We start from the raw sequence: 21,088 nt of genomic DNA, 5'->3' as shown, positions 1-21,088 counted from the left end.
GTGAGGGCGTGGGTGAGTGTCAGCGTACGGGTTAGGATTAGGGGACGGGTGAGGGTCAGGCTTCGGGGAAGGGTTAGGGTTAGGGTTCGGGCTAGGGTTAGGGTTAGGGTACGGGTACGGTTTAGGGTCCAGGTGAGGGTACGACAACGCTTTAGGGGGAGCGTACGTGTGAGGGCGCGGGTGAGTGTCAGCGTACGGGTTAGGATTAGGGGACGGGTGAGGGTCAGGCTTCGGGGAAGGGTTAGGGTTAGGGTGCGGGCTAGGGTTAGGGTTAGGGGACGGGGACGGTTTAGGGTCCAGGTGAGGGTACGACAACGCTTTAGGGGGAGCGTACGTGTGAGGGCGCGGGTGAGTGTCAGCGTACGGGTTAGGATTAGGGGACGGGTGAGGGTCAGGCTTCGGGGAAGGGTTAGGGTTAGGCTTCGGGCTAGGGTTAGGGTTAGGGGACGGGGACGGTTTAGGGTCCAGGTGAGGGTACGACAACGCTTTAGGGGGAGCATACGTGTGAGGGCGCGGGTGAGTGTCAGCGTACGGGTTAGGATTAGGGGATGGGTGAGGGTCAGGCTTCGGGGAAGGGTTAGGGTTAGGGTTCGGGCTAGGGTTAGGGTTAGGGGACGGGGACGGTTTAGGGTCCAGGTGAGGGTACGACAACGCTTTAGGGGGAGAGTACGTGTGAGGGCGCGGGTGAGTGTCAGCGTACGGGTTAGGATTAGGGGACGGGTGAGGGTCAGGCTTCGGGGAAGCGTTAGGGTTAGGGTTCGGGCTAGGGTTACGGTTAGGGGACGGGGACGGTTTAGGGTCCAGGTGAGGGTACGACAACGCTTTAGGGGGATCGTAAGTGTGAGGGCGCGGGTGAGTGTCAGCGTACGGGTTAGGATTAGGGGACGGGTGAGGGTCAGGCTTCGGGGAAGGGTTAGGGTTAGGGTTCGGGCTAGGGTTAGGGTTAGGGGCCGGGGCCGGTTTAGGGTCCAGGTGAGAGTACGACAACGCTTTAGGGGGAGCGTACGTGTGAGGGCGCGGGTGAGTGTCAGCGTACGGGTTAGGATTAGGGGACGGGTGAGGGTCAGGCTTCGGGGAAGGGTTAGGGTTAGGGTTCGGGCTAGGGTTAGGGTTAGGGGACGGGGACGGTTTATGGTCCAGGTGAGGGTACGACAACGCTTTAGGGGGAGCGTACGTGTGAGGGCGTGGGTGAGTGTCAGCGTACGGCTTAGGATTAGGGGACGGGTGAGGGTCAGGCTTCGGGGAAGGGTTAGGGTTAGGGTTCGGGCTAGGGTTAGGGTTAGGGTACGGGTACGGTTTAGGGTCCAGGTGAGGGTACGACAACGCTTTAGGGGGAGCGTACGTGTGAGGGCGCGGGTGAGTGTCAGCGTACGGGTTAGGATTAGGGGACGGGTGAGGGTCAGGCTTCGGGGAAGGGTTAGGGTTAGGGTGCGGGCTAGGGTTAGGGTTAGGGGACGGGGACGATTTAGGGTCCAGGTGAGGGTACGACAACGCTTTAGGGGGAGCGTACGTGTGAGGGCGCGGGTGAGTGTCAGCGTACGGGTTAGGATTAGGGGACGGGTGAGGGTCAGGCTTCGGGGAAGGGTTAGGGTTAGGGTTCGGGCTAGGGTTAGGGTTAGGGAACGGGGACGGTTTAGGGTCCAGGTGAGGGTACGACAACGCTTTGGGGGAGCGTACGTGTGAGGGCGCGGGTGAGTGTCAGCGTACGGGTTAGGATTAGGGGACGGGTGAGGGTCAGGCTTCGGGGAAGGATTAGGGTTAGGGTTCGGGCTAGGGTTAGGGTTAGGGGACGGGGACGGTTTAGGGTCCAGGTGAGTGTACGACAACGCTTTAGGGGGAGCGTACGTGTGAGGGCGCGGGTGAGTGTCAGCGTACGGGTTAGGATTATGGGACGGGTGAGGGTCAGGCTTCGGGGAAGGGTTAGGGTTAGGGTTCGGGCTAGGGTTAGGGTTAGGGGACGGGGACGGTTTAGGGTCCAGGTGAGGGTACGACAACGCTTTGGGGGAGCGTACGTGTGAGGGCGCGGGTGAGTGTCAGCGTACGGGTTAGGATTAGGGGACGGGTGAGGGTCAGGCTTCGGGGAAGGGTTAGGGTTAGGGTTCGGGCTAGGGTTAGGGTTAGGGGACGGGGACGGTTTAGGGTCCAGGTGAGGGTACGACAACGCTTTAGGGGGAGCGTACGTGTGAGGGCGCGGGTGAGTGTCAGCGTACGGGTTAGGATTATGGGACGGGTGAGGGTCAGGCTTCGGGGAAGGGTTAGGGTTAGGGTTCGGGCTAGGGTTAGGGTTAGGGGACGGGGACGGTTTAGGGTCCAGGTGAGGGTACGACAACGCTTTAGGGGGAGCGTACGTGTGAGGGCGCGGGTGAGTGTCAGCGTACGGGTTAGGATTAGGGGACGGGTGAGGGTCAGGCTTCGGGGAAGGGTTAGGGTTAGGGTTCGGGCTAGGGTTAGGGTTAGGGGACGGGGACGGTTTAGGGTCCAGGTGAGGGTACGACAACGCTTTAGGGGGAGCGTACGTGTGAGGGCGCGGGTGAGTGTCAGCGTACGGGTTAGGATTAGGGGACAGGTGAGGGTCAGGCTTCGGGGAAGGGTTAGGGTTAGGGTTCGGGCTAGGGTTAGGGTTAGGGGACGGGGACGGTTTAGGGTCCAGGTGAGGGTACGACAACGCTTTAGGGGGAGCGTACGTGTTAGGGCGCAGGTGAGTGTCAGCGTACGGGTTAGGATTAGGGGACGGGTGAGGGTCAGGCTTCGGGGAAGGGTTAGGGTTAGGGTTCGGGCTAGGGTTAGGGTTAGGGGACGGGGACGGTTTAGGGTCCAGGTGAGGATACGACAACGCTTTAGGGGGAGCGTACGTGTGAGGGCGCGGGTGAGTGTCAGCGTACGGGTTAGGATTAGGGGACGGGTGAGGGTCAGGCTACGGGGAAGGGTTAGGGTTAGGGTTCGGGCTAGGGTTAGGGTTAGGGGACGGGGACGGTTTAGGATCCAGGTGAGGGTACGACAACGCTTTAGGGGGAGCGTACGTGTGAGGGCGCAGGTGAGTGTCAGCGTACGGGTTAGGATTAGGGGACGGCTGAGGGTCAGGCTTCGGGGAAGGGTTAGGGTTAGGGTTCGGGCTAGGGTTAGGGTTAGGGGACGGGGACGGTTTAGGGTCCAGGTGAGGGTACTACAACGCTTTAGGGGGAGCGTACGTGTCAGGGCGCGGGTGAGTGTCAGTGTACGGGTTAGGATTAGGGGACGGCTGAGGGTCAGGCTTCGGGGAAGGGTTAGGGTTAGGGTTCGGGCTAGGGTTAGGGTTAGGGGACGGGGACGGTTTAGGGTCCAGATGAGGGCACGACAACGCTTTAGGGGGAGCGTACGTGTGAGGGCGCGGGTGAGTGTCAGCGTATGGGTTAGGATTAGGGGACGGGTGAGTGTTAGGCTTCGGGGAAGGGTTAGGGTTAGGGTTCGGGCTAGGGTTAGGGTTAGGGGACGGGGACGGTTTAGGGTCCAGGTGAGGGTACGACAACGCTTTAGGGGGAGCGTACGTGTGAGGGCGCGGGTGAGTGTCAGCGTACGGGTTAGGATTATGGGACGGGTGAGGGTCAGGCTTCGGGGAAGGGTTAGGGTTAGGGTTCGGGCTAGGGTTAGGGTTAGGGGACGGGGACGGTTTAGGGTCCAGGTGAGGGTACGACAACGCTTTAGGGGGAGCGTACGTGTGAGGGCGCGGGTGAGTGTCAGCGTACGGGTTAGGATTAGGGGACGGGTGAGGGTCAGGCTTCGGGGAAGGGTTAGGGTTAGGGTTCGGGCTAAGGTTAGGGTTAGGGGACGGGGACGGTTTAGGGTCCAGGTGAGGGTACGACAACGCTTTAGGGGGAGTGTACGTGTGAGGGCACGGGTGAGTGTCAGCGTACGGGTTAGGATTAGGGGACGGGTGAGGGTCAGGCTTCGGGGAAGGGTTAGGGTTAGGGTTCGGGCTAGGGTTAGGGTTAGGGGACGGGGACGGTTTAGGGTCCAGGTGAGGGTACGACAACGCTTTAGGGGGAGCGTACGTGTGAGGGCGCGGGTGAGTGTCAGCGTACGGGTTAGGATTAGGGGACGGGTGAGGGTCAGGCTTCGGGGAAGGGTTAGGGTTAGGGTTCGGGCTAGGGTTAGGGTTAGGGTTAGGGGACGGGGACGGTTTAGGGTCCAGGTGAGTGTACGACAACGCTTTAGGGGGAGCCTACGTGTGAGGGCGCGGGTGAGTGTCAGCGTACGGGTTAGGATTAGGGGACGGGTGTGGGTCAGGCTTCGGGGAAGGGTTAGGGTTAGCGTTCGGGCTAGGGTTAGGGTTAGGGGACGGGGACGGTTTAGGGTCCAGGTGAGGGTACGACAACGCTTTAGGGGGAGCCTACGTGTGAGGGCGCGGGTGAGTGTCAGCGTACGGGTTAGGATTAGGGGACGGGTGAGGGTCAGGCTTCGAGGAAGGGTTAGGGTTAGGGTTCGGGCTAGGGTTAGGGTTAGGGGACGGGGACGGTTTAGGGTCCAGGTGAGGGTACGACAACGCTTTAGGGGGAGCGTACGTGTGAGGGCGCGGGTGAGTGTCAGCGTACGGGTTAGGATTAGGGGACGGGTGAGGGTCAGGTTTCGGGGAAGGGTTAGGGTTAGGGTTCGGGCTAGGGTTACGGTTAGGGGACGGGGACGGTTTAGGGTCCAGGTGAGGGTACGACAACGCTTTAGGGGGAGCCTACGTGTGAGGGCGCGGGTGAGTGTCAGCGTACGGGTTAGGATTAGGGGACGGGTGAGGGTCAGGCTTCGGGGAAGGGTTAGGGTTAGGGTTCGGGCTAGGGTTAGGGTTAGGGGCCGGGGCCGGTTTAGGGTCCAGGTGAGAGTACGACAACGCTTTAGGGGGAGCGTACGTGTGAGGGCGCGGGTGAGTGTCAGCGTACGGGTTAGGATTAGGGGATGGGTGAGGGTTAGGCTTCGGGGAAGGTTTAGGGTTAGGGTTCGGGCTAGGGTTAGGGTTAGGGGACGGGGACGGTTTAGGGTCCAGGTGAGGGTATGACAACGCTTTAGGGGGAGCGTACGTGTGAGGGCGTGGGTGAGTGTCAGCGTACGGGTTAGGATTAGGGGACGGGTGAGGGTCAGGCTTCGGGGAAGGGTTAGGGTTAGGGTTCGGGCTAGGGTTAGGGTTAGGGTACGGGTACGGTTTAGGGTCCAGGTGAGGGTACGACAACGCTTTAGGGGGAGCGTACGTGTGAGGGCGCGGGTGAGTGTCAGCGTACGGGTTAGGATTAGGGGACGGGTGAGGGTCAGGCTTCGGGGAAGGGTTAGGGTTAGGGTGCGGGCTAGGGTTAGGGTTAGGGGACGGGGACGGTTTAGGGTCCAGGTGAGGGTACGACAACGTTTTAGGGGGAGCGTACGTGTGAGGGCGTGGGTGAGTGTCAGCGTACGGGTTAGGATTAGGGGACGGGTGAGGGTCAAGCTTCGGGGAAGTGTTAAGGTTAGGGTTCGGGCTAGGGTTAGGGTTAGGGGACGGGGACGGTTTAGGGTCCAGGTGAGGGTACGACAACGCTTTAGGGGGAGCGTACGTGTGAGGGCGCGGGTGAGTGTCAGCGTACGGGTTAGGATTAGGGGACGGGTGAGGGTCAGGCTTCGGGGAAGGGTTAGGGTTAGGGTTCGGGCTAGGGTTAGGGTTAGGGGACGGGGACGGTTTAGGGTCCAGGTGAGGGTACGACAACGCTTTAGGGGGAGCATACGTGTGAGGGCGCGGGTGAGTGTCAGCGTACGGGTTAGGATTAGGGGATGGGTGAGGGTCAGGCTTCGGGGAAGGGTTAGGGTTAGGGTTCGGGCTAGGGTTAGGGTTAGGGGACGGGGACGGTTTAGGGTCCAGGTGAGGGTACGACAACGCTTTAGGGGGAGAGTACGTGTGAGGGCGCGGGTGAGTGTCAGCGTACGGGTTAGGATTAGGGGACGGGTGAGGGTCAGGCTTCGGGGAAGCGTTAGGGTTAGGGTTCGGGCTAGGGTTACGGTTAGGGGACGGGGACGGTTTAGGGTCCAGGTGAGGGTACGACAACGCTTTAGGGGGAGCGTACGTGTGAGGGCGTGGGTGAGTGTCAGCGTACGGCTTAGGATTAGGGGACGGGTGAGGGTCAGGCTTCGGGGAAGGGTTAGGGTTAGGGTTCGGGCTAGGGTTAGGGTTAGGGTACGGGTACGGTTTAGGGTCCAGGTGAGGGTACGACAACGCTTTAGGGGGAGCGTACGTGTGAGGGCGCGGGTGAGTGTCAGCGTACGGGTTAGGATTAGGGGACGGGTGAGGGTCAGGCTTCGGGGAAGGGTTAGGGTTAGGGTGCGGGCTAGGGTTAGGGTTAGGGGACGGGGACGATTTAGGGTCCAGGTGAGGGTACGACAACGCTTTAGGGGGAGCGTACGTGTGAGGGCGCGGGTGAGTGTCAGCGTACGGGTTAGGATTAGGGGACGGGTGAGGGTCAGGCTTCGGGGAAGGGTTAGGGTTAGGGTTCGGGCTAGGGTTAGGGTTAGGGAACGGGGACGGTTTAGGGTCCAGGTGAGGGTTCGACAACGCTTTAGGGGGAGCGTACGTGTGAGGGCGCGGGTGAGTGTCAGCGTACGGGTTAGGAATAGGGGACGGGTGAGGGTCAGGCTTCGGGGAAGGGTTAGGGATAGGGTTCGGGCTAGGGTTAGGGTTAGGGAACGGGGACGGTTTAGGGTCCAGGTGAGGGTACGACAACGCTTTAGGGGGAGCCTACGTGTGAGGGCGTGGGTGAGTGTCAGCGTACGGTTTAGGATTAGGGGACGAGTGAGGGTCAGGCTTCGGGGAAGGGTTAGGGTTAGGGTTCGGGCTAGGGTTAGGGTTAGGGAACGGGGACGGTTTAGGGTCCAGGTGAGGGTACGACAACGCTTTAGGGGGAGCCTACGTGTGAGGGCGCGGGTGAGTGTCAGCGTACGGGTTAGGATTAGGGGACGGGTGAGGGTCAGGCTTCGGGGAAGGGTTAGGGTTAGGGTTCGGGCTAGGGTTAGGGTTAGGGGACGGGGACGGTTTAGGGTCCAGGTGAGGGTACGACAACGCTTTAGGGGGAGCGTACGTGTGAGGGCGCGGGTGAGTGTCAGCGTACGGGTTAGGATTACGGGACGGGTGAGGGTCAGGCTTCGGGGAAGGGTTAGGGTTAGGGTTCGGGCTAGGGTTAGGGTTAGGGGACGGGGACGGTTTAGGGTCCAGGTGAGGGTACGACAACGCTTTGGGGGAGCGTACGTGTGAGGGCGCGGGTGAGTGTCAGCGTACGGGTTAGGATTAGGGGACGGGTGAGGGTCAGGCTTCGGGGAAGGATTAGGGTTAGGGTTCGGGCTAGGGTTAGGGTTAGGGGACGGGGACGGTTTAGGGTCCAGGTGAGTGTACGACAACGCTTTAGGGGGAGCGTACGTGTGAGGGCGCGGGTGAGTGTCAGCGTACGGGTTAGGATTATGGGACGGGTGAGGGTCAGGCTTCGGGGAAGGGTTAGGGTTAGGGTTCGGGCTAGGGTTAGGGTTAGGGGACGGGGACGGTTTAGGGTCCAGGTGAGGCTACGACAACGCTTTGGGGGAGCGTACGTGTGAGGGCACGGGTGAGTGTCAGCGTACGGGTTAGGATTAGGGGACGGGTGAGGGTCAGGCTTCGGGGAAGGGTTAGGGTTAGGGTTCGGGCTAGGGTTAGGGTTAGGGGACGGGGACGGTTTAGGGTCCAGGTGAGGGTACGACAACGCTTTAGGGGGAGCGTACGTGTGAGGGCGCGGGTGAGTGTCAGCGTACGGGTTAGGATTATGGGACGGGTGAGGGTCAGGCTTCGGGGAAGGGTTAGGGTTAGGGTTCGGGCTAGGGTTAGGGTTAGGGGACGGGGACGGTTTAGGGTCCAGGTGAGGGTACGACAACGCTTTAGAGGGAGCGTACGTGTGAGGGCACGGGTGGGTGTCAGCGTACGGGTTAGGATTAGGGGACGGGTGAGGGTCAGGCTTCGGGGAAGGGTTAGGGTTAGGGTTCGGGCTAGGGTTAGGGTTAGGGGACGGGGACGGTTTAGGGTCCAGGTGAGGGTACGACAACGCTTTAGGGGGAGCGTACGTGTGAGGGCGCGGGTGAGTGTCAGCGTACGGGTTAGGATTAGGGGACAGGTGAGGGTCAGGCTTCGGGGAAGGGTTAGGGTTAGGGTTCGGGCTAGGGTTAGGGTTAGGGGACGGGGACGGTTTAGGGTCCAGGTGAGGGTACGACAACGCTTTAGGGGGAGCGTACGTGTTAGGGCGCAGGTGAGTGTCAGCGTACGGGTTAGGATTAGGGGACGGGTGAGGGTCAGGCTTCGGGGAAGGGTTAGGGTTAGGGTTCGGGCTAGGGTTAGGGTTAGGGGACGGGGACGGTTTAGGGTCCAGGTGAGGATACGACAACGCTTTAGGGGGAGCGTACGTGTGAGGGCGCGGGTGAGTGTCAGCGTACGGGTTAGGATTAGGGGACGGGTGAGGGTCAGGCTACGGGGAAGGGTTAGGGTTAGGGTTCGGGCTAGGGTTAGGGTTAGGGGACGGGGACGGTTTAGGATCCAGGTGAGGGTACGACAACGCTTTAGGGGGAGCGTACGTGTGAGGGCGCAGGTGAGTGTCAGCGTACGGGTTAGGATTAGGGGACGGCTGAGGGTCAGGCTTCGGGGAAGGGTTAGGGTTAGGGTTCGGGCTAGGGTTAGGGTTAGGGGACGGGGACGGTTTAGGGTCCAGGTGAGGGTACTACAACGCTTTAGGGGGAGCGTACGTGTCAGGGCGCGGGTGAGTGTCAGTGTACGGGTTAGGATTAGGGGACGGCTGAGGGTCAGGCTTCGGGGAAGGGTTAGGGTTAGGGTTCGGGCTAGGGTTAGGGTTAGGGGACGGGGACGGTTTAGGGTCCAGATGAGGGCACGACAACGCTTTAGGGGGAGCGTACGTGTGAGGGCGCGGGTGAGTGTCAGCGTACGGGTTAGGATTAGGGGACGGGTGAGTGTTAGGCTTCGGGGAAGGGTTAGGGTTAGGGTTCGGGCTAGGGTTAGGGTTAGGGGACGGGGACGGTTTAGGGTCCAGGTGAGGGTACGACAACGCTTTAGGGGGAGCGTACGTGTGAGGGCGCGGGTGAGTGTCAGCGTACGGGTTAGGATTATGGGACGGGTGAGGGTCAGGCTTCGGGGAAGGGTTAGGGTTAGGGTTCGGGCTAGGGTTAGGGTTAGGGGACGGGGACGGTTTAGGGTCCAGGTGAGGGTACGACAACGCTTTAGGGGGAGCGTACGTGTGAGGGCGCGGGTGAGTGTCAGCGTACGGGTTAGGATTAGGGGACGGGTGAGGGTCAGGCTTCGGGGAAGGGTTAGGGTTAGGGTTCGGGCTAGGGTTAGGGTTAGGGGACGGGGACGGTTTAGGGTCCAGGTGAGGGTACGACAACGCTTTAGGGGGAGTGTACGTGTGAGGGCACGGGTGAGTGTCAGCGTACGGGTTAGGATTAGGGGACGGGTGAGGGTCAGGCTTCGGGGAAGGGTTAGGGTTAGGGTTCGGGCTAGGGTTAGGGTTAGGGGACGGGGACGGTTTAGGGTCCAGGTGAGGGTACGACAACGCTTTAGGGGGAGCGTACGTGTGAGGGCGCGGGTGAGTGTCAGCGTACGGGTTAGGATTAGGGGACGGGTGAGGGTCAGGCTTCGGGGAAGGGTTAGGGTTAGGGTTCGGGCTAGGGTTAGGGTTAGGGTTAGGGGACGGGGACGGTTTAGGGTCCAGGTGAGTGTACGACAACGCTTTAGGGGGAGCCTACGTGTGAGGGCGCGGGTGAGTGTCAGCGTACGGGTTAGGATTAGGGGACGGGTGTGGGTCAGGCTTCGGGGAAGGGTTAGGGTTAGCGTTCGGGCTAGGGTTAGGGTTAGGGGACGGGGACGGTTTAGGGTCCAGGTGAGGGTACGACAACGCTTTAGGGGGAGCCTACGTGTGAGGGCGCGGGTGAGTGTCAGCGTACGGTTTAGGATTAGGGGACGGGTGAGGGTCAGGCTTCGAGGAAGGGTTAGGGTTAGGGTTCGGGCTAGGGTTAGGGTTAGGGGACGGGGACGGTTTAGGGTCCAGGTGAGGGTACGACAACGCTTTAGGGGGAGCGTACGTGTGAGGGCGCGGGTGAGTGTCAGCGTACGGGTTAGGATTAGGGGACGGGTGAGGGTCAGGCTTCGGGGAAGGGTTAGGGTTAGGGTTCGGGCTAGGGTTAGGGTTAGGGGACGGGGACGGTTTAGGGTCCAGGTGAGGGTACGACAACGTTTTAGGGGGAGCCTACGTGTGAGGCTGCGGGTGAGTGTCAGCGTACGGGTTAGGATTAGGGGACGGGTGAGGGTCAGGCTTCGGGGAAGGGTTAGGGTTAGGGTTCGGGCTAGGGTTAGGGTTAGGGGACGGGGACGGTTTAGGGTCCAGGTGAGGGTACGACAACGCTTTAGGGGGAGCGTACGTGTGAGGGCGTGGGTGAGTGTCAGCGTACGTGTTAGGATTAGGGGACGGGTGAGGGTCAGGCTTCGGGGAAGGGTTAGGGTTAGGGTTCGGGCTAGGGTTAGGGTTAGGGGACGGGGACGGTTTAGGGTCCAGGTGAGGGTACGACAACGCTTTAGGGGGAGCGTACGTGTGAGGGCGCGGGTGAGTGTCAGCGTACGGGTTAGGATTAGGGGACGGGTGAGGGTCAGGCTTCGGGGAAGGGTTAGGGTTAGGGTTCGGCTAGGGTTAGGGTTAGGGGACGGGGACAGTTTAGGGTCCAGGTGAGGGTACGACAACGCTTTAGGGGGAGCGTACGTGTGAGGGCGCGGGTGAGTGTCAGCGTACGGGTTAGGATTAGGGGACGGGTGAGGGTCAGGCTTCGGGGAAGGGTTAGGGTTAGGGTTCGGGCTAGGGTTATTGTTAGGGGACGGGGACGGTTTAGGGTCCAGGTGAGGGTACGACAACGCTTTAGGGGGAGCGTACGTGTGAGGGCGCGGGTGAGTGTCAGCGTACGGGTTAGGATTAGGGGACGGGTGAGGGTCAGGCTTCGGGGAAGTGTTAGGGTTAGGATTCGGGCTAGGGTTAGGCTTAGGGGACGGGGACGGTTTAGGTTCCAGGTGAGGGTACGACAACGCTTTAGGGGGAGCGTACGTGTGAGGGCGCGGGTGAGTGTCAGCGTACGGGTTAGGATTAGGGGACGGGTGAGGGTCAGGCTTCGGGGAAGGGTTAGGGTTAGGGTTCGGGCTAGGGTTAGGGTTAGGGGACGGGGACGGTTTAGGGTCCAGGTGAGGGTACGACAACGTTTTAGGGGGAGCCTACGTGTGAGGCCGCGGGTGAGTGTCAGCGTACGGGTTAGGATTAGGGGACGGGTGAGGGTCAGGCTTCGGGGAAGGGTTAGGGTTAGGGTTCGGGCTAGGGTTAGGGTTAGGGGACGGGGACGGTTTAGGGTCCAGGTGAGGGTACGACAACGCTTTAGGGGGAGCGTACGTGTGAGGGCGCGGGTGTCAGCGTACGGGTTAGGATTAGGGGACGGGTGAGGGTCAGGCTTCGGGGAAGGGTTAGGGTTAGGGTTCGGGCTAGGGTTAGGGTTAGGGGACGGGGACGGTTTAGGGTCCAGGTGAGGGTATGACAACGCTTTAGGGGGAGCGTACGTGTGAGGGCGCGGGTGAGTGTCAGCGTACGGGTTAGGATTAGGCGACGGGTGAGTGTCAGGCTTCGGGGAAGGGTTAGGGTTAGGGTTCGGGTAGGGTTAGGGTTAGGGGACGGGGACAGTTTAGGGTCCAGGTGAGGGTACGACAACGCTTTAGGGGGAGCGTACGTGTGAGGGCGCGGGTGAGTGTCAGCGTACGGGTTAGGATTAGGGGACGGGTGAGGGTCAGGCTTCGGGGAAGGGTTAGGGTTAGGGTTCGGGCTAGGGTTAGGGTTAGGGGACGGGGACAGTTTAGGGTCCAGTTGAGGGTACGACAACGCTTTAGGGGGAGCGTACGTGTGAGGGCGCGGGTGAGTGTCAGCGTACGGGTTAGGATTAGGGGACGGGTGAGGGTCAGGCTTCGGGGAAGGGTTAGGGTTAGGGTTCGGGCTAGGGTTAGGGTTAGGGGATGGGGACGGTTTAGGGTCCAGGTGAGGGTACGACAACGCTTTAGGGGGAGCGTACGTGTGAGGGCGCGGGTGAGTGTCAGCGTACGGGTTAGGATTAGGGGACGGGTGAGGGTCAGGCTTCGGGGAAGGGTTAGGGTTAGGGTTCGGGCTAGGGTTAGGGTTAGGGGACGGGGACGGGGACGGTTTAGGGTCCAGGTGAGGGTACGACAACGCTTTAGGGGGAGCCTACGTGTGAGGGCGCGGGTGAGTGTCAGCGTACGGGTTAGGATTAGGGGATGGGTGAGGGTCAGGTTTCGGGGAAGGGTTAGGGTTAGGGTTCGGGCTAGGGTTAGGGTTAGGGGACGGGGACGGTTTAGGGTCCAGGTGAGGGTACGACAACGCTTTAGGGGGAGCGTACGTGTGAGGGCGCGGGTGAGTGTCAGCGTACGGGTTAAGATTAGGGGACGGGTGAGGGTCAGGCTTCGGGGAAGGGTTAGGGTTAGGGTTCGGGCTAGGGTTAGGGTTAGGGGACGGGGACGGTTTAGGGTCCAGGTGAGGGTACGACAACGCTTTAGGGGGAGCGTACGTGTGAGGGCGCGGGTGAGTGTCAGCGTACGGGTTAGGATTAGGGGACGGGTGAGGGTCAGGCTTCGGGGAAGGGTTAGGGTTAGGTTTCGGGCTAGGGTTAGGGTTAGGGGACGGGGACGGTTTAGGGTCCAGGTGAGGGTACGACAACGTTTTAGGGGGAGCCTACGTGTGAGGCCGCGGGTGAGTGTCAGCGTACGGGTTAGGATTAGGGGACGGGTGAGGGTCAGGCTTCGGGGAAGGGTTAGTGTTAGGGTTCGGGCTAGGGTTAGGGTTAGGGGACGGGGACGGTTTAGGGTCCAGGTGAGGGTACGACAACGCTTTAGGGGGAGCGTACGTGTGAGGGCGCGGGTGAGTGTCAGCGTACGGGTTAGGATTAGGGGACGGGTGAGGGTCAGGCTTCGGGGAAGGGTTAGGGTTAGGGTTCGGGCTAGGGTTAGGGTTAGGGGACGGGGACGGTTTAGGGTCCAGGTGAGGGTATGACAACGCTTTAGGGGGAGCGTACGTGTGAGGGCGCGGGTGAGTGTCAGCGTACGGGTTAGGATTAGGGGACGGGTGAGGGTCAGGCTTCGGGGAAGGGTTAGGGTTAGGGTTAGGGCTACGGTTAGGGTTAGGGGACGGGGACGGTTTAGGGTCCAGGTGAGGGTACGACAACGCTTTAGGGGGAGCGTACGTGTGAGGGCGCGGGTGAGTGTCAGCGTACGGGTTAGGATTAGGGGACGGGTGAGGGTCAGGCTTCGGGGAAGGGTTAGGGTTAGGGTTCGGGCTAGGGTTAGGGTTAGGGGACGGGGACGGTTTAGGGTCCAGGTGAGGGTACGACAACGCTTTAGGGGGAGCGTACGTGTGAGGGCGCGGGTGAGTGTCAGCGTACGGGTTAGGATTAGGGGACGGGTGAGGGTCAGGCTTCGGGGAAGGGTTAGGGTTAGGGTTCGGGCTAGGGTTAGGGTTAGGGGACGGGGACGGTTTAGGGTCCAGGTGAGGGTACGACAACGCTTTAGGGGGAGCGTACGTGTGAGGGCGCAGGTGAGTGTCAGCGTACGGGTTAGGATTAGGGGACGGGTGAGGGTCAGGCTTCGGGGAAGGGTTAGGGTTAGGGTTCGGGCTAGGGTTAGGGTTAGGGGACGGGGACGGTTTAGGGTCCAGGTGAGGGTACGACAACGCTTTAGGGGGAGCGTACGTGTGAGGGCGCGGGTGAGTGTCAGCGTACGGGTTAGGATTAGGGGACGGGTGAGGGTCAGGCTTCGGGGAAGGGTTAGGGTTAGGGTTCGGGCTAGGGTTAGGGTTAGGGGACGGGGACGGTTTAGGGTCCAGGTGAGGGTACGACAACGCTTTAGGGGGAGCGTACGTGTGAGGGCGCGGGTGAGTGTCAGCGTACGGTTTAGGAATAGGGGACGGGTGAGGGTCAGGCTTCGGGGAAGGGTTAGGGTTAGGGTTCGGGCTAGCGTTAGGGTTAGGGGACGGGACGGTTTAGGGTCCAGGTGAGGGTATGACAACGCTTTAGGGGGAGCGTACGTGTGAGGGCGCGGGTGAGTGTCAGCGTACGGGTTAGGATTAGGGGACGGGTGAGGGTCAGGTTTCGGGGAAGGGTTAGGGTTAGGGTTCGGGCTAGGGTTAGGGTTAGGGGACGGAGACGGTTTAGGGTCCAGGTGAGGGTACGATAACGTTTTAGGGGGAGCCTACGTGTGAGGGCGTGGGTGAGTGTCAGCGTACGGGTTAGGATTAGGGGACGGGTGAGGGTCAGGCTTCGGGGAAGTGTTAGGGTTAGGGTTCGGGCTAGGGTTAGGGTTAGGGGACGGGGACGGTTTAGGGTCCAGGTGAGGGTACGACAACGCTTTAGGGGGAGCGTACGTGTGAGGGCGCGGGTGAGTGTCAGCGTACGGGTTAGGATTAGGGGACGGGTGAGGGTCAGGCTTCGGGGAAGGGTTAGGGTTAGGGTTCGGGCTAAGGTTAGGGTTAGGGGACGGGGACGGTTTAGGGTCCAGGTGAGGGTACGACAACGCTTTAGGGGGAACCTACGTGTGAGGGCGCAGGTGAGTGTCAGCGTACGGGTTAGGATTAGGGGACGGGTGAGGGTCAGGCTTCGGGGAAGGGTTAGGGTTAGGGTTCGGGCTAGGGTGACGGTTAGGGGACGGGGACGGTTTAGGGTCCAGGTGAGGGTACGACAACGCTTTATGGGGAGCGTACGTGTGAGGGCGCGGGTGAGTGTCAGCGTACGGGTTAGGATTAGGGGACGGGTGAGGCTCAGGCTTCGGGGAAGGGTTAGGGTTAGGGTTCGGGCCAGGGTTAGGGTTAGGGGACGGGGACGGTTTAGGGTCCAGGTGAGGGTACGACAACGCTTTAGGGGGAGCGTACGTGTGAGGGCGCGGGTGAGTGTCAGCGTACGGGTTAAGATTAGGGGACGGGTGAGGGTTAGGCTTCGGGGAAGGGTAGGGTTAGGGTTCGGGCTAGGGTTAGGGTTAGGGGACGGGGACGGTTTAGGGTCCAGGTGAGGGTACGACAACGCTTTAGGGGGAGCGTACGTGTGAGGGCGCGGGTGAGTATCAGCGTACGGGTTAGGATTAGGGGACGTGTGAGGGTCAGGCTTCGGGGAAGGGTTAGGGTTAGGGTTCGGGCTAGGGTTAGGGTTAGAAGACGGGGATGGTTTAGGGTCCAGGTGAGTGTACGAAAACGCTTTAGGGGGAGCGTACGTGTGAGGGCGCGGGTGAGTGTCAGCGTACGGGTTAGGATTAGGGGACGGGTGAGGGTCAGGCTTCGGGGAAGGGTTAGGGTTAGGGTTCGGGCTAGGGTTAGGGTTAGGGGACGGGGACGGTTTAGGGTCCAGGTGAGGGTACGACAACGCTTTAGGGGGAGCGTACGTGTGAGGGCACGGGTGAGTTCAGCGTACGGGTTAGGATTAGGGGACGGGTGAGGGTCAGGCTTCGGGGAAGGGTTAGGGTTGGGTTCGGGCTAGGGTTAGGGTTAGGGGACGGGGAAGGTTTAGGGTCCAGGTGAGGGTACGACAACGCTTTAGGGGGAGCCTACGTGTGAGGGCGCGGGTGAGTGTCAGCGTACGGGTTAGGATTAGGGGACGGGTGAGGGTCAGGCTTCGGGGAAGTGTTAGGGTTAGGGTTCGGGCTAGGGTTAGGGTTAGGGGACGGGGACGGTTTAGGGTCCAGGTGAGGGTACGACAACGCTTTAGGGGGAGCGTACATGTGAGGGCGCGGGTGAGTGTCAGCGTACGGGTTAGGATTAGGGGATGGGTCAGGGTCAGGCTTCGGGGAAGGGTTAGGGTTAGGGTTCAGGCTAGGGTTAGGGTTAGGATTAGGGGCCGGGGACGGTTTAGGGTCCAGGTGAGGGTACGACAACGCTTTAGCGAGAGCGTACGTGTGAGGGCGCGGGTGAGTGTCAGCGTAAGGGTTAGGATTAGGGGACGGTTGAGGGTCAGGCTTCGGGGAAGGGTTAGGGTTAGGGTTCGGGCTAGGGTTAGGGTTGAGGGAGGGGGACGGTTTAGGGTCCAGGTGAGGGTACGACAACGCTTTAGGGGGAGCGTACATGTGAGGGCGCGCGTGAGTGTCAGCGTACGGGTTAGGATTAGGGGACGGGTGAGGGTCAGGCTTCGGGGAAGGGTTAGGGTTAGGGTTCGGGCTAGGGTTAGGGTTAGGGGACGGGGACGGTTTAGGGTCCAGGTGAGGGTACGACAACGCTTTAGGGGGAGCGTACGTGTGAGGGCGCGGGTGAGTGTCAGCGTACGGGTTAGGAATAGGGGACGGGTGAGGGTCAGGCTTCGGGGAAGGGTTAGGGTTAGGGTTCGGGCTAGGGTTAGGGTTAGGGGACGGGGACGGTTTAGGGTCCAGGTGAGGGTATGACAACGCTTTAGGGGGAGCGTACGTGTGAGGGCGCGGGTGAGTGTCAGCGTACGGGTTAGGATTAGGGGACGGGTGAGGGTCAGGTTTCGGGGAAGGGTTACGGTTAGGGTTCGGGCTAGGGTTAGGGTTAGGGGACGGGGACGGTTTAGGGTCCAGGTGAGGGTACGACAACGTTTTAGGGGGAGCCTACGTGTGAGGGCGTGGGTGAGTGTCAGCGTACGGGTTAGGATTAGGGGACGGGTGAGGGTCAGGCTTCGGGGAAGTGTTAGGGTTAGGGTTCGGGCTAGGGTTAGGGTTAGGGGACGGGGACGGTTTAGGGTCCAGGTGAGGGTACGACAATGCTTTAGGGGGAGCCTACGTGTGAGGGCGCGGGTGAGTGTCAGCGTACGGGTTAGGATTAGGGGACGGGTGAGGGTCAGGCTTCGGGGAAGGGTTAGGGTTAGGGTTCGGGCTAAGGTTAGGGTTAGGGGACGGGGACGGTTTAGGGTCCAGGTGAGGGTACGACAACGCTTTAGGGGGAGCCTACGTGTGAGGGCGCGGGTGAGTGTCAGCGTACGGGTTAGGATTAGGGGACGGGTGAGGGTCAGGCTTCGGGGAAGGGTTAGGGTTAGGGTTCGGGCTAGGGTCACGGTTAGGGGACGGGGACGGTTTAGGGTCCAGGTGAGGGTACGACAACGCTTTATGGGGAGCGTACGTGTGAGGGCGCGGGTGAGTGTCAGCGTACGGGTTAGGATTAGGGGACGGGTGAGTCTCAGGCTTCGGGGAAGGGTTAGGGTTAGGGTTCGGGCTAGGGTTAGGGTTAGGGGACGGGGACGGTTTAGGGTCCAGGTGAGGGTACGACAACGCTTTAGGGGGAGCGTACGTGTGAGGGCGCGGGTGAGTGTCACCGTACGGGTTAAGATTAGGGGACGGGTGAGGGTCAGGCTTCGGGGAAGGGTTAGGGTTAGGGTTCGAGCTAGGGTTAGGGTTAGGGGACGGGGACGGTTTAGGGTCCAGGTGAGGGTACGACAACGCTTTAGGGGGAGCGTACGTGTGAGGGCGCGGGTGAGTGTCAGCGTACGGGTTAGGATTAGGGGACGGGTGAGGGTCAGGCTTCGGGGAAGTGTTAGGGTTAGGGTTCGGGCTAGGGTTAGGGTTAGGGGACGGGGAAGGTTTAGGGTCCAGGTGAGGGTACGACAACGCTTTAGGGGGAGCCTACGTGTGAGGGCGCGGGTGAGTGTCAGCGTACGGGTTAGGATTAGGGGAAGGGTGCGGGTCAGGCTTCGGGGAAGTGTTAGGGTTAGGGTTCGGGCTAGGGTTAGGGTTAGGGGACAGGGACGGTTTAGGGTCCAGGTGAGGGTACGACAACGCTTTAGGGGGAGCGTACATGTGAGGGCGCGGGTGAGTGTCAGCGTACGGGTTAGGATTAGGGGATGGGTCAGGGTCAGGCTTCGGGGAAGGGTTAGGGTTAGGGTTCGGGCTAGGGTTAGGGTTAGGATTAGGGGCCGGGGACGGTTTAGGGTCCAGGTGAGGGTACGACAACGCTTTAGCGAGAGCGTACGTGTGAGGGCGCGGGTGAGTGTCAGCGTACGGGTTAGGATTAGGGGACGGTTGAGGGTCAGGCTTCGGGGAAGGGTTAGGGTTAGGGTTCGGGCTAGGGTTAGGGTTGAGGGACGGGGACGGTTTAGGGTCCAGGTGAGGGTACGACAACGCTTTAGGGGGAGCGTACATGTGAGGGCGCGTGTGAGTGTCAGCGTACGGGTTAGGATTAGGGGACGGGTGAGGGTCAGGCTTCGGGGAAGGGTTAGGGTTAGGGTTCGGGCTAGGGTTAGGGTTAGGGGACGGGGACGGTTTAGGGTCCAGGTGAGGGTACGACAACGCTTTAGGGGGAGCGTACGTGTGAGGGCGCGGGTGAGTGTCAGCGTACGGGTTAGGATTAGGGGACGGGTGAGGGTCAGGCTTCGGGGAAGGGTTAGGGTTAGGGTTCGGGCTAGGGTTAGGGTTAGGGGACGGGGACGGTTTAGGGTCCAGGTGAGGGTACGACAACGCTTTAGCGGGAGCGTACGTGTGAGGGCGCGGGTGAGTGTCAGCGTACGGGTTAGGATTAGGGGACGGGTGAGGGTCAGGCTTCGGGGAAGGGTTAGGGTTAGGGTTCGGGCTAGGGTTAGGGTTAGGGGACGGGGACGGTTTAGGGTCCAGGTGAGGGTACGACAACGCTTTAGGGGGAGCGTACGTGTGAGGGCGCGGGTGAGTGTCAGCGTACGGGTTAGGATTAGGGGACGGGTGAGGGTCAGGCTTCGGGGAAGGGTTAGGGTTAGGGTTCGGGCTAGGGTTAGGGTTAGGGGACGGGGACGGTTTAGGGTCCAGGTGAGGGTACAACAACGCTTTAGGGGGAGCGTACGTGTGAGGGCGCGGGTGAGTGTCAGCGTACGGGTTAGGATTAGGGGACGGGTGAGGGTCAGGCTTCGGGGAAGGGTTAGGGGTAGGGTTCGGGCTAGGGTTAGGGTTAGGGGACGGGGACGGTTTAGGGTCCAGGTGAGGGTACGACAACGCTTTAGGGGGAGCGTACGTGTGAGGGCGCGGGTGAGTGTCAGCGTACGGGTTAGGATTAGGGGACGGGTGAGGGTCAGGCTTCGGGAAAGCGTTAGGGTTAGGGTTCGGGCTAGGGTTAGGGTTAGGGGACGGGGACGGTTTAGGGTCCAGGTGAGGGTACGACAACGCTTTAGGGGGAGCCTACGTGTGAGGACGCGGGTGAGTGTCAGCGTACGGGTTAGGATTAGGGGACGGGTGAGGGTCAGGCTTCGGGGAAGGGTTAGGGTTAGGGTTCGGGCTAGGGTTAGGGTTAGGGGACGGGGACGGTTTAGGGTCCAGGTGAGGGTACGACAACGCTTTAGGGGGAGCGTACGTGTGAGGGCGCAGGTGAGTGTCAGCGTACGGGTTAGGATTAGGGGACGGGTGAGGGTCAGGCTTCGGGGAAGGGTTAGTGTTAGGGTTCGGGCTAGGGTTAGGGTTAGGGGACGGGGACGGTTTAGGGTCCAGATGAGTGTACGACAACGCTTTAGGAGGAGCGTACGTGTGAGGGCGCGGGTGAGTGTCAGCGTACGGGTTAGGATTAGGAGACGGGTGAGGGTCAGGCTTCGGGGAAGGGTTAGGGTTAGGGTTCGGGCTAGGGTTAGGGTTAGGGGACGGGGACGGTTTAGGGTCCAGGTGAGGGTACGACAACGTTTTAGGGGGAGCGTACGTGTGAGGGCGCGGGTGAGAGTCAGCGTACGGGTTAGGATTAGGGGACGGGTGAGGGTCAGGCTTCGGGGAAGGGTTAGGGTTAGGGTTCGGGCTAGGGTTAGGGTTAGGGGACGGGGACGGTTTAGGGTCCAGGTGAGGGTACGACAACGCTTTAGGGGGAGCGTACGTGTGAGGGCACGGGTGAGTGTCAGCGTACGGGTTAGGATTAGGGGACGGGTGAGGGTCAGGCTTCGGGGAAGGGTTAGGGGTAGGGTTCGGGCTAGGGTTAGGGTTAGGGGACGGGGACGGTTTAGGGTCCAGGTGAGGGTACGACAACGCTTTAGGGGGAGCGTACGTGTGAGGGCGCGGGTGAGTGTCAGCGTACGGCTTAGGATTAGGGGACGGGTGAGGGTCAGGCTTCGGGGAAGGGTTAGGGTTAGGGTTCGGGCTAGGGTTAGGGTTAGGGGACGGGGACGGTTTAGGGTCCAGGTGAGGGTACGACAACGCTTTAGGGGGAGCGTACGTGTGAGGGCGCGGGTGAGTGTCAGCGTACGGGTTAGGATTAGGGGACGGGTGAGGGTCAGGCTTCGGGGAAGGGTTAGGGTTAGGGTTCGGGCTAGGGTTAGGGTTAGGGGACGGGGACGGTTTAGGGTCCAGGTGAGGGTACGACAACGCTTTAGCGGGAGCGTACGTGTGAGGGCGCGGGTGAGTGTCAGCGTACGGGTTAGGATTAGGGGACGGGTGAGGGTCAGGCTTCGGGGAAGGGTTAGGGTTAGGGTTCGGGCTAGGGTTAGGGTTAGGGGACGGGGACGGTTTAGGGTCCAGGTGAGGGTACGACAACGCTTTAGGGGGAGCGTACGTGTGAGGGCGCGGGTGAGTGTCAGCGTACGGGTTAGGATTAGGGGACGGGTGAGGGTCAGGCTTCGGGGAAGGGTTAGGGTTAGGGTTCGGGCTAGGGTTAGGGTTAGGGGACGGGGACGGTTTAGGGTCCAGGTGAGGGTACGACAACGCTTTAGGGGGAGCGTACGTGTGAGGGCGCGGGTGAGTGTCAGCGTACGGGTTAGGATTAGGGGACGGGTGAGGGTCAGGCTTCGGGGAAGGGTTAGGGGTAGGGTTCGGGCTAGGGTTAGGGTTAGGGGACGGGGACGGTTTAGGGTCCAGGTGAGGGTACGACAACGCTTTAGGGGGAGCGTACGTGTGAGGGCGCGGGTGAGTGTCAGCGTACGGGTTAGGATTAGGGGACGGGTGAGGGTCAGGCTTCGGGGAAGTGTTAGGGTTAGGGTTCGGGCTAGGGCTAGGGTTAGGGGACGGGGACGGTTTAGGGTCCAAGTGAGGGTACGACAACGCTTTAGGGGGAGCGTACGTGTGAGGGCGCGGGTGAGTGTCAGCGTACGGGTTAGGATTAGGGGACGGGTGAGGGTCAGGCTTCGGGGAAGG

The sequence above is a fragment of the Orcinus orca genome, chromosome 16, assembly GCF_937001465.1.
Source record: "Orcinus orca chromosome 16, mOrcOrc1.1, whole genome shotgun sequence".
In the NCBI taxonomy this organism is placed as follows: domain Eukaryota; kingdom Metazoa; phylum Chordata; class Mammalia; order Artiodactyla; family Delphinidae; genus Orcinus; species Orcinus orca.
This window is presented reverse-complemented; position numbering follows the sequence as displayed.